The 11,263-nt window shown below is 32.7% G+C and overlaps 1 pseudogene; it reads left to right on the forward strand.

Moving 5' to 3' along the window:
- The window catches only part of LOC130223669 (polycystin-1-like), a 115,648-nt pseudogene that overhangs the window by 16,939 nt on the left and 87,446 nt on the right, over positions 1-11,263 (forward strand).

Below are 11,263 nucleotides of genomic sequence, written 5' to 3' on the forward strand. Positions count from 1 at the left end.
TTTGCAGCATGAGACCTTGATCTGTCTTCTGACAACATTCAACCTTAAAAGTTGGACTTTTATGAGCATTTTTAATAGTTTTAAATGAAATATTGTCTGGGTTGATGTTGTATAGTATGCTACAAAAACCTTGTATTAAACTGCCAGTACATATTCTGGTATTTTCAGACTTAATTCTCCATATATGATTTCTTATACATGATATTATGTCAAACTACTAAAACGTCAAAGAATTAAAGTCACTTTGTTAAACTGTAGAGTTGAATTTTCAACATCTAAAGTCAACAGAGCAGAGATCAACATCCCATAATGCAATTCACAACTGCAAATAAATGGAAAACACAAAATACAGAAACTGTTCATTAGCAGATATTGTCTAGTGTATTCTGACCAGTGGTTCTGTCCTGTATAATCGTCCCCTCAGAAGACAGCTGTCTATTTAGTCAGTACTTGCAGCTGTAGGATTGGATCTTTTCTCTCCTCCTCCTCCTCCTGTTTTCCCGGCAGCTGGAAAGTACCCAGTTAATGGTTCTCCAGGGAGGGACTTCCAGGAGGAGAGGGGCCACTCTGCCGCATGTAGCCCATGAACGAGGCTCCCTGCCCGGGTCGCACACATCCAGAGCATCCAGTCAGCTCACACTGGACCATTGTTCACCGAAAAAACCCTGGAGCTGTTTCAGTTCCACTCTGGTGCTCATCAGCACCAAAACACACTCGCTTAGACTCAATGTTTACACAAACACACACTTTCTGCTCTTTTTTTGTTCTTTTTACTTTTATATGTTCACACACACTTAAATGAACACACACACACACACACACACACACAATATATATACACAAACACACACTTTTCAGCTCTTTTTTGTTCTTTTTACTTTTTATGTTCACACACACTTAAATGAACACACACACACACACGCACACACACACACACACACACAATATATATACACAAACACACACTTTTCAGCTCTTTTTTGTTCTTTTTACTTTTTATGTTCACACACACTTAAATGAACACACACACACACACACACACACACACACACACACACACACACACACACTCAATATACACACAAACACACACTTTTCTGCTCTTTTTTTGTACTTTTTACTTTATGTTCACACACACTTAAATGAACACACACACACACACACACACACACACACACACACACACACACTCAATATATACACAAACACACACTTTTCAGCTCTTTTTTTGTACTTTTTATGTTCACACACACTTAAATGAACACACACACACACACACACACTCAATATATACACAAACACACACTTTTCTGCTCTTTTTTTGTACTTTTTATGTTTACACACACTTAAATGAACACACACACACACACACACACTTAAATGAACACACACACACTCAATATATACACAAACACACACTTTTCAGCTCTTTTTTGTACTTTTTACTTTTTTATGTTCACACACACTTAAATGAACACACACACACTCAATATATACACAAACACACACCTTTCAGCTCCTTTTTTTGTACTTTTTTCTTTGTTCACACACACTTAAATGAACACACACACACACACACACACACACTCAATATATACACACTCAATATATACACAAACACACACTTTTCAGCTCTTTTTTTTGTACTTTTTACTTTGTTCACACACACACAATATATACACAAACACACACTTTTCAGCTCTTTTTTTTGTACTTTTTACTTTGTTCACACACACTTAAATGAACACACACACACACACACACACACACAATATATACACAAACACACACTTTTCAGCTCTTTTTTTGTACTTTTTACTTTGTTCACACACACTTAAATGAACACACACACATACACACACACACACATTCTCAATATATACTCAAACACACACATTTCAGCTCTTTTTTTAATTACCTTTTTAAACTTACACTCACCTAAATTAATACATAAAGTCAATATTTACACAAACACACATTCATTTTCTTATCGGCTTAGTCCCTTTATTAATCTGGGGTCGCCACAGCGGAATGAACCGCCAACTCATCCAGCATATGTTTTACACAGCGGATGCCCTTCCAGCCGCAACCCATCACTGGGAAACATCCATACACACTCATTCACACACATACACTACGGATTACCCAATTCACCTGTACCACATGCTTTTGGATGTGTGGGGGAAACTGGAGCACCCGGAGGAAACCCACGCGAACACAGGAAGAACATGCCACTGCGGAATGCAAACATGCAAACTCCACACAGAAATGCCAACTGACCCAGCCTAGGCTCGAACCAGCGACCTTCTTGCTGTGAGGCGAATGTGCAACCCACTGCGCCACCATGCAGCCACGCACACACATTTAAACTCTTTTCCTCTTCTTATACTTACACACACAAATGAACTCTCTCTCTCTCTCTCTCTCTCTCTCTCTAGAGAGAGAGAGAGAGAGAGAGAGAGAGAGAGAAAGAGCTGTTCTCCTCCTCCTGAAATTTTGAACATAAACAAAGCGGAGCGCGCCATTAAATTTCTTCCTTTTTTCTTCTTTTCCTCCTCCTCCTCCTCCTGCAGTCTAACGTTTTTTTCCGACGGCCACAACAGACGGGCTGCTGTTCAGTGTGTTAGAGTGTGTGTGTGTGTAGCGGCTGTGCTTCGGCTGTGTTGCGGTGCCGATTACACCTCTGCCCTGCTTAAAGTTTCTGCTGATATTCAGTGTTTTCATCCTCATTGCTCAAGTCGATGGATCTAGTACTTTTATTTCTGGCAGTAGTGTCATTAATCTGTACTTGATTTAAATAAGTTACTAATGGCAAATTGACGGGATTAAGTTCAATATAAATGAGCAATATAAACATGGCATCTTTTTGTTTTTTATGCATAAAAAGCTCTTGATGACAATATATTTATTTTAAATATGGAAGAAACGTCATTAGCAGTTTAAATCAAACAAACAAACAAACAAACAATAAAACATCTGTAAACCTGGAGAATGTTGCCTCTGGTCTCTGGATTTTTCCCATAGCTGTACATATAGTTTATTAATAGCTTTTCAGTGGGTTATATTGTTTTACAATGCTATTATTTTTTATTGTTGTTGCATATTTACGATTTCACAAGGTGACTTTTTACTAAAATTATAAACTACTGCATGTAAATATGAGTTGGCATTTATTTCCAGTGAAAATGTTCACAATAGTGAAGTATCAGAGTACTGTTCTGTTTCTGCAGTATGTGTGCTGTGCTCTGAATGCTAATTTTACCTCATGCAATGCAAAATGCTCAAACCATAATTTTACCAGACTTTTTTATTTTTTATTTTGGTGCATTATTATTTGGTCAATTTGTCATTTCTGCACAAACATTTTATAATAAATAAATAAATATGTTAAAAATAAATAAATAAAATAAAAATAAGTTTCAAATAAATAAACCCAAATTAATTCAATAAATAAATATATTAAAAATAACTTAATAAAATAAAAATAAGTTTAAAATAAACAAATAAAACCAAATTAATGAATTAAATAAACAAATTAAATATAATGCAAATTCATTAATTAAATAAAACTAAGTTTAAAAAATAAACCCAAATTAATGAAATAAAATTTTAATAAATAAAAATAAAATAAAACCAAATTAATTAATTTAATTAATTAAAAAAAAGTTTAAAATAAATAAAACCAAATTAATTAATTACATAAATAAATTAAATATAATAAAAATAAATAAATGAAATAAAAATAAGTTTAAAGTAAATAAAACCCAATAAATGAATTTAATTAATTAATTAATTAAATAAAAATGGGTTTTAAATAAATAAACCCAAATTATTTAATTAAATAAATAAATAAAATAGAATAAAAATAAATAAATGAAATAAAATATAAAAAATAAAATCTAATTAATGAATTTAATTAATTAGTTAATTAAATAAAAATAGGTTTAAAATAATAATAAACCCAAATTGGTGAATTAAATAAATAAAATACATTAAATTAAAGAAATAAAAAAAAGTTTAAATAAATAAAACCAAATTAATGAATGAAATAAATAAATAAAATATAATAAAAATAAATCATTAAAAATAAGTTTAAAATAAATAAAGCCAAATTATTAAGTTAAATAAATAAAATATACTTAAAAAATAATTAAACATAAATAATTTTTTTAAATAAATAAATGAAACCAAATATTTCAATTAATAATTTAAAATTATACAAAACATTTTCAAAAATGATCAGGTTATTTTGTTGTTGTTTATCATTGCCAATTTTTCCAGAAAGCGTTATATTCTGCACCGAATGCTTGCCTTTCATAAGAGTTAATATTGTCACACAACCAAACTACAACAATCTAAGGTCAACAAACATCATCAGCAGTGTACACAGAAGATTATAAGAGAAACCTTATCAAAACGGACATTTTCAGCTTTGTTTTATTAAAGTCTTGTCTGGAGTAAAACTCTTTCTCTGAGCTGTTTTGCCATCTTGAGTCTGTTTCTCTCTCTTTCTCTCTCTCCTCCATCTGTAGTGGCACCAGACGCCCCTTCAGCCCTTATAAGGTGAAATCAGCTCGCCTGGTAGAGTAAAACAGAACCATATGTCGGACACGGTCTCCCTCGCGCAGCTCTGCCATAGGGCCTGGTCTCTGGCGCAGAGCTGCGCACAGGAGCCCACCTTTGACTAATATAAACCCAAGAGGTCACTTTTATATGGCCATGTTCAGGCCGCACACTGCTGCTTTATGTTACGGTGAAGGAGGAAACTTGATCTCTGTGTGTGTGTGCTTGTATTCATGCGCTGCAGTCACTTTATTTTGGCCCTGAAGTGAAGAGCGCATGTTGTTATGAATATGGATTGATTTGGTTTCCTCTTCACGATGACATCATCTGAAAGCTCTTTTTAGAAGCATGATGTCATAGTTGGATGTTTGGGTGACTCATGGGAAACTGAAATGGAAACAAATGTTTGATTTGAAGCTGAGTGCTGACAATACAGTGGAATTCGCTGTTGTTTTATGATGGATGGTGGATTTAGCCTGAAGCATATCAGCCCTGTGAGACTGTGTGTTTAGTGAAGGTCTCTGTGGTTCATTACTGTAATATTAATCGTAATAATTCAATGCAAATTGAATCAGTACAAAAATAAAATAATAAATAATAAGTTACCATATTTAATACCATTAGATTTTGTGTGTGTGTGTTTATAGTAGTATTAGTCGTGTTTTTAATTATTATTATCATGTTTTATACATGTATATTTGTGTGTGTTTATTATAGTATTAGTATAATATTATTATACTAGAATTCATTCATTCATTCATTCATTTTCTTTTCAGCTTAGTCCCTTTATTAATCTGGGGTCGCCACAGCGGAATGACTTTATCCAGCATATGTTTTACAAAGCGGTGCTTCCCACAGGTTTGAAATATACTTGCGGTGGTAGCAGGATTGAAACACACCATTTACCCTCATCACATAAATAGTTAATTACAGTATATGTGACAAACAAGCATAATTAAAATTTTTAACAATAATTATATTTATTATGACACTGTTATACACTGTTTCTTTTCAATGGGTTAAAGTAAAAAATTGAATGCCAAAGCATTTAAGATATGTAAAGTTGAAGTCAGAATTATTATTAGCCCCTCTTAGTTTTTTTTTTTCTCTTTTAAATATTTAATAAATTAAGTTTTATTTCGGCTAGAATAAAAGCAGTTTTAAATTTTTTTAAAAATACATTTTAAGGTCAATATTATTAGCCCCTTTAAGCTATATATTTTTTGATAGTCTACAGAACAAACCATCGTTATACAATAACTTGCCTAATTACCCTAACCTGCCTAGTTAACCTAATTAACCTAGTTAAGCCTTTAAATGTCACTTTAAGCTGTATAGAAGTGTCTTGAAGAATATCTAGTCAAATATTATTTACTGTCATCATGACAAAGATAAAATATATCACTTATTAGAAATTAATTATTAAAACTATTATGTTTAGAAATGCGTTGGAAAAAATCTCTCTGTTAAACAGAAATTGAGGAAAAAAATAAACAGGGGGGCTAATAATTCAGGGGGGCTAATAATTCTGACTTCAACTGTAGATAAAATAGCCTATGTAATATATTAACATCATCAAATTAATAAAGAGAAATAAATGACAGAAAAAGGAATAAAAACAGACAAAATCCAAAAAAAATATCATAATTACAAGATTAAAACTTGTAGATTATTTAAGGCAAATGCGTTGATTAACCACTAATGGTGTACATATATTTTGCAACCAGTCATTTCATCCTCTCCGAGTCCATAGTAAAGTTTTTCTGAATAGTTTAGATTAAAGAATCTATTATTTACTGCGACAGCTGTGAAGCCAAGCGGAAAGTGGTCTTTAATAAAAGAGTAATGCAAAAATGCACACGAGCTTTAGAAAGCAAAGCAAAAGTAGAATCGCGGACATTTTAGGAGATGAAGAGTGCTTTCACACCTGCCTTATTTAGTTCGGTTGAATCGTAGTAGAGTTCGTTTTCCCTCTTGGTGTGGATCGTTTGGGCAGGTGTGAATGTAGCAGTCGCACTCGAGTGAGCACCAAAAGCGGACTAAAAAAGCGTACCGAGACCTCCTTGAAGAGGTGGTCTCAGTACACTTTCAAATGAACCCTGGAGCAGTTCGTTTGTGGTGAGAATATGATCGGAACTAAAACAGACCCCACTGCAAAAAGTACTGCGCCTTTTGGACTAATCCAGCTGCCGTAGGCCGATCCGCTGTTCCATCTCATGGGGTTTGGAGGAAAAATATTTGTTGACAGCGCTTTACCAACAGTTTTAAACAGAGGAAGAGAGAGAGAGAAAACCATTACCTGATGGATCATTGGTAGTATTTTCGGAAGATGACCATGTCCCAGTTTAACTAAAGTAATTCACACCTCCTCCTAACGCCTTTGCCGTTTGCGATGCATTAAAACATTGTTTTCCAGCCGCAGCTGCGTTTCATTCTCGAAATAAATAGTTTGTCTAAAGTGATGTATACGAACTATATAGTATACTATGAGCAGGGATACAATCAGTCAGCGCAGTGACATTTTGTGTCTGCCGGTTTGTTTACTTGCGGGAGTTCCATTGATATTTTCCCGCATGCTAATTCTGACCAATCGATAAGCAGTTTAGGAAATCTGTTCAATAACATCTGGCCAATGAGTGATGTGGATTTTGTCACATGACTGCATTTTGGTTCTTTTTAACTGGTTCGGACCAAAACAATCAGTGTGGTGTGAAAACGACCCTAGAAACCCGGGCCGGACAAACTCTTTAAGTGCGCGTCTCTGTGGGTCTGCAAAGCTGTGGGAGTGTTGACAGGTCTCGCTCTCACAGAACGAAACGGGTAAGCGAGAGATTCTCCACTACTTGTTCGATCCCAGATGTTTGGTAGTAGGCATCAGACGAAAATCGGTTTTCAGGCAAGTGCACGCATAGGGCCTCCCCAACCCCCCCGCTACACAGTTCGCGACCCCCACCCTTAGAAATCTGAATTCCCCTTAGAAATCTGATTCATTTAAATTATTTAGCCTGACAGGTTTACTGCTCCAAAATATTATAAATGTTTCTCAAAATAAAATATATTGTGCTCAAAGGGGAAATGTTTTTTGTTTTTAACCCAGACATTCAAAAAGAATATATTTTAGAGCAGTAATCTCAATACTGTGATACCGAGAAACCGTGATATTTGTATCCAAGGTTATGATACCGTCAGAATCCTATACCGGCCCATGCCTACACGGTAGTATCACGAGTATGTGGTTAGCTGTGAGCTTTTGTTCCAGATGTGGTCATAAAGTGAGTGTGTGAGTAATCCGTTAAAGTGTGTGTGTGTGTGTGTGTGTGTGTGTGTGTGTGTGTGTGTGTGTGTGTGTGTGTGTGTGTGTGTGTGTGTGTGTGTGTGTGTGTGTGTGTTGAGTGCTGGTTTGTTCTTGGTCTCAGCTCGGTTCAGAGATGCTGTTTGGAAAATGTGAGGCGGACTTCAGACAGTCAGAAACACTGACGCTCGTACACACACACACACACACCACACGCTTCTGCCTTCAGAAAATCAAAGGGAGAAATGAGCCACAACACACAGAGAGAAACCAACACGTTTGACATGACTTTGGGCTCGTCTTTCCAGCATGCAAAGTTTCTGTGACTCAAGCTTATGAATATTTAATAAGTCATGCACTGTTCAGTTTACTTGATTGTCCATTTTATTTTATTTTTGATTTATTTCAATAAAATGTTATTGAACCTGTTATACACAAGCATGGACGTACAATTAAGCCTATCTCCATAATAGACATGCAATGGAAGCCAGCTAGTGAAGTGCTGTGCAGGTAAACCTCACTTCTCTGAAATCTTTAGCCTTCTTGTTAGAGCAAGCGACTCCCATATAACGAATCGCCGGTTTAAAGCGGGTTGGGTGCAGTAGGACCGGTGGGTTACATGTGGGGGCTCGTCCGGGATGGGAGTGAGGTTTAGGGAAGTGAGTGTAACGGAAGCCAGCGAGCTAAGTGCTATGCAGGTAAACCTCACTCCTCTGACATCTAAAGGTGCTCTAGTGACAGACAATAGAGACCACGGTCTTTAGCCTTTTTGTTAGAGCAACCGAATCCCATGTTTGAATTATATGTATAAGCTTATGAAACAAAAGGGTTCTCCTACCTTTGTCAAAATATGCATGTCTCTTTTAAAACATCTTATTTTTATTTAATTTATTTACTTTAAAATGTATTATTTTTGTAATTTATTTATTAAAACTTGCACCCAAACATTTTATTTTATTTTACTTTATTTTATTTCATTTTATTTCATTTTACTTTATTTTATTTCATTTTATTTTATTTCATTTTATTTCATTTTACTTTATTTATTTTATTTCATTTTATTTTATTTTATTTCATTTTATTTCATTTTACTTTATTTATTTTATTTCATTTTACTTTATTTATTTTATTTCATTTTATTTCATTTTACTTTATTTATTTTATTTCATTTTATTTCATTTTACTTTATTTATTTTATTTCATTTTACTTTATTTGTTTTATTTTATTTCATTTTACTTTATTTTATTTTATTTTACTTTATTTAGTTTTATTTTATTTTATTTCATTTTACTTTATTTTACTTTATTTTATTTTATTTTATTTCATTTTACTTTATTTAGTTTTATTTTATTTTATTTCATTTTACTTTATTTTATTTTATTTCATTTTACTTTATTTTATTTTATTTTACTTTATTTAGTTTTATTTTATTTTATTTCATTTTACTTTATTTTACTTTATTTTATTTTATTTTATTTCATTTTACTTTATTTTATTTTATTTCATTTTTCTTTATTTTATTTTATTTTATTTCATTTTATTTTACTTTTATTTTATTTTATTTTATTTTATTTTTTTATTTTATTATTATTTTTGTATTTTTATTATTATTATTTTAAATTTTTACTTTATTTTGTTACATTTTATTTAATTTTCTTTAATTTTATTTTACTTTATTTTATTTTATTTTACTTTATTTTATTTCATTTTACTTTATTTTATTTTACTTTATTTTATTTTACTTTATTCTATTTCATTTTACTTTATTTTATTTTACTTTATTTTATTTTACTTTATTCTATTTCATTTTACTTTATTTTATTTTACTTTATTTTATTTTATTTTACTTTATTTTATTTCATTTTACTTTATTTTATTTTACTTTATTTTATTTTACTTTATTTTATTTCATTTTACTTTATTTTATTTTATTTTATTTTACTTTATTTTATTTTATTTTACTTTATTTTATTTCATTTTACTTTATTTTATTTTACTTTATTTTATTTTATTTTACTTTATTTTATTTCATTTTACTTTATTTTATTTTACTTTATTTTATTTTATTTTACTTTATTTTATTTTATTTCATTTTACTTTATTTTATTTCATTTTATTTTATTTCATTTTATTTAATTTTATTTCATTTTATTTCATTTTACTTTATTTTATTTCATTTTATTTAATTTTATTTAATTTTATTTCATTTTACTTTATTTTATTTTATTTTATTTTACACGTGTTTTGCAAAAATCCATACTATTTATTGATTGACGTTTTCTATTTATAGAGCTATTGCAGTAAGAGCCTCAAAATGGCAACATTGTAGCAGTTTTACGTCCTGCTTCAGAATAAAGCAGTTGCTATATATGACTATATATATATGAACTTTGCAAGACTTAGCAGAAATCTGCGAATACACCATGCAGAGTACAGAAAAGCACTTTGATTCTCTTTCCTCTGATAACTGTGTGTGTGTGCGTGTGCGTGTGCGTGTGTGTGTGTGTGTGATGTTATGTAAGCTGTGTTTGAGTTGTTAGTGAAGAACTGACACACTAATGACTTTAACAGAGGTTTTTCAGTCGCTCAGTCAAACTCCTCCTTTACTCTTACACAGCCTGTCTGGAATGGGCAGATGTTTCCTTGTGGGAGCACAGACACACACACACACACACACACACACACACACACACTAATGTTCATCTGCTAACACTGGTTACGTTAGTGGATCTTATCAATGATGTGTTAATCAGGACAGCTGCTGCTGATTGGTCAGTTATTCTGATTGGTCGTGGATGATGAAACATGAGCTTGATCATGAGGGAAGGTGTGATTTGAATAGTTTGTGTAAATTGATCTATTTATTAATCAGTAATGCGTTTATTTGATCAAAGGTGGCATTAAAAAGTGTCATGTTGTCATCATTCTTCATATATGCAGATAATGTAGGTTTCGATAGTGTTGTCAATGTCTAAGTCATCTTCACGTCTGTAGTGCTGCATGTAATACAGATTGTGTGTCTAAGTGTGTGTGTGTGTGTGTGTGTGTGTTGTGTTTCAGAGATCTGTCCAGAAACCGCATTCACTCAGTGGACTGGAGTCTGTTTGATCACCTCACTGCACTGAAGGAGCTGTAAGTGACACGTGTTAAGCAGGAGGATCTGTCTGTCTGTCTGTCTGTCTGTCTGTCTGTCTGTCTGTCTGACTGTCTGTCCGTCTGTCTGTCTGTCAGCGTGTCTGTCCTTCTGTCCATCTCTCTGTCTGTTTGTCTGTCTGTGTCTGTCCATTTGTCCCTTTGTCCGTCTGCCTGTCCACCTGTCTGTCTGTCAGTCCATCTGTCTATCTGTCCTCCTGTCTGTCTATCCGTCTGTCCTTGTCTGTTCATCTGTCTCTCTCTGTCTGTTTGTC

The sequence above is a fragment of the Danio aesculapii genome, chromosome 1 (assembly GCF_903798145.1).
Source record: "Danio aesculapii chromosome 1, fDanAes4.1, whole genome shotgun sequence".
Classification (NCBI taxonomy): Eukaryota; Metazoa; Chordata; class Actinopteri; order Cypriniformes; family Danionidae; genus Danio; species Danio aesculapii.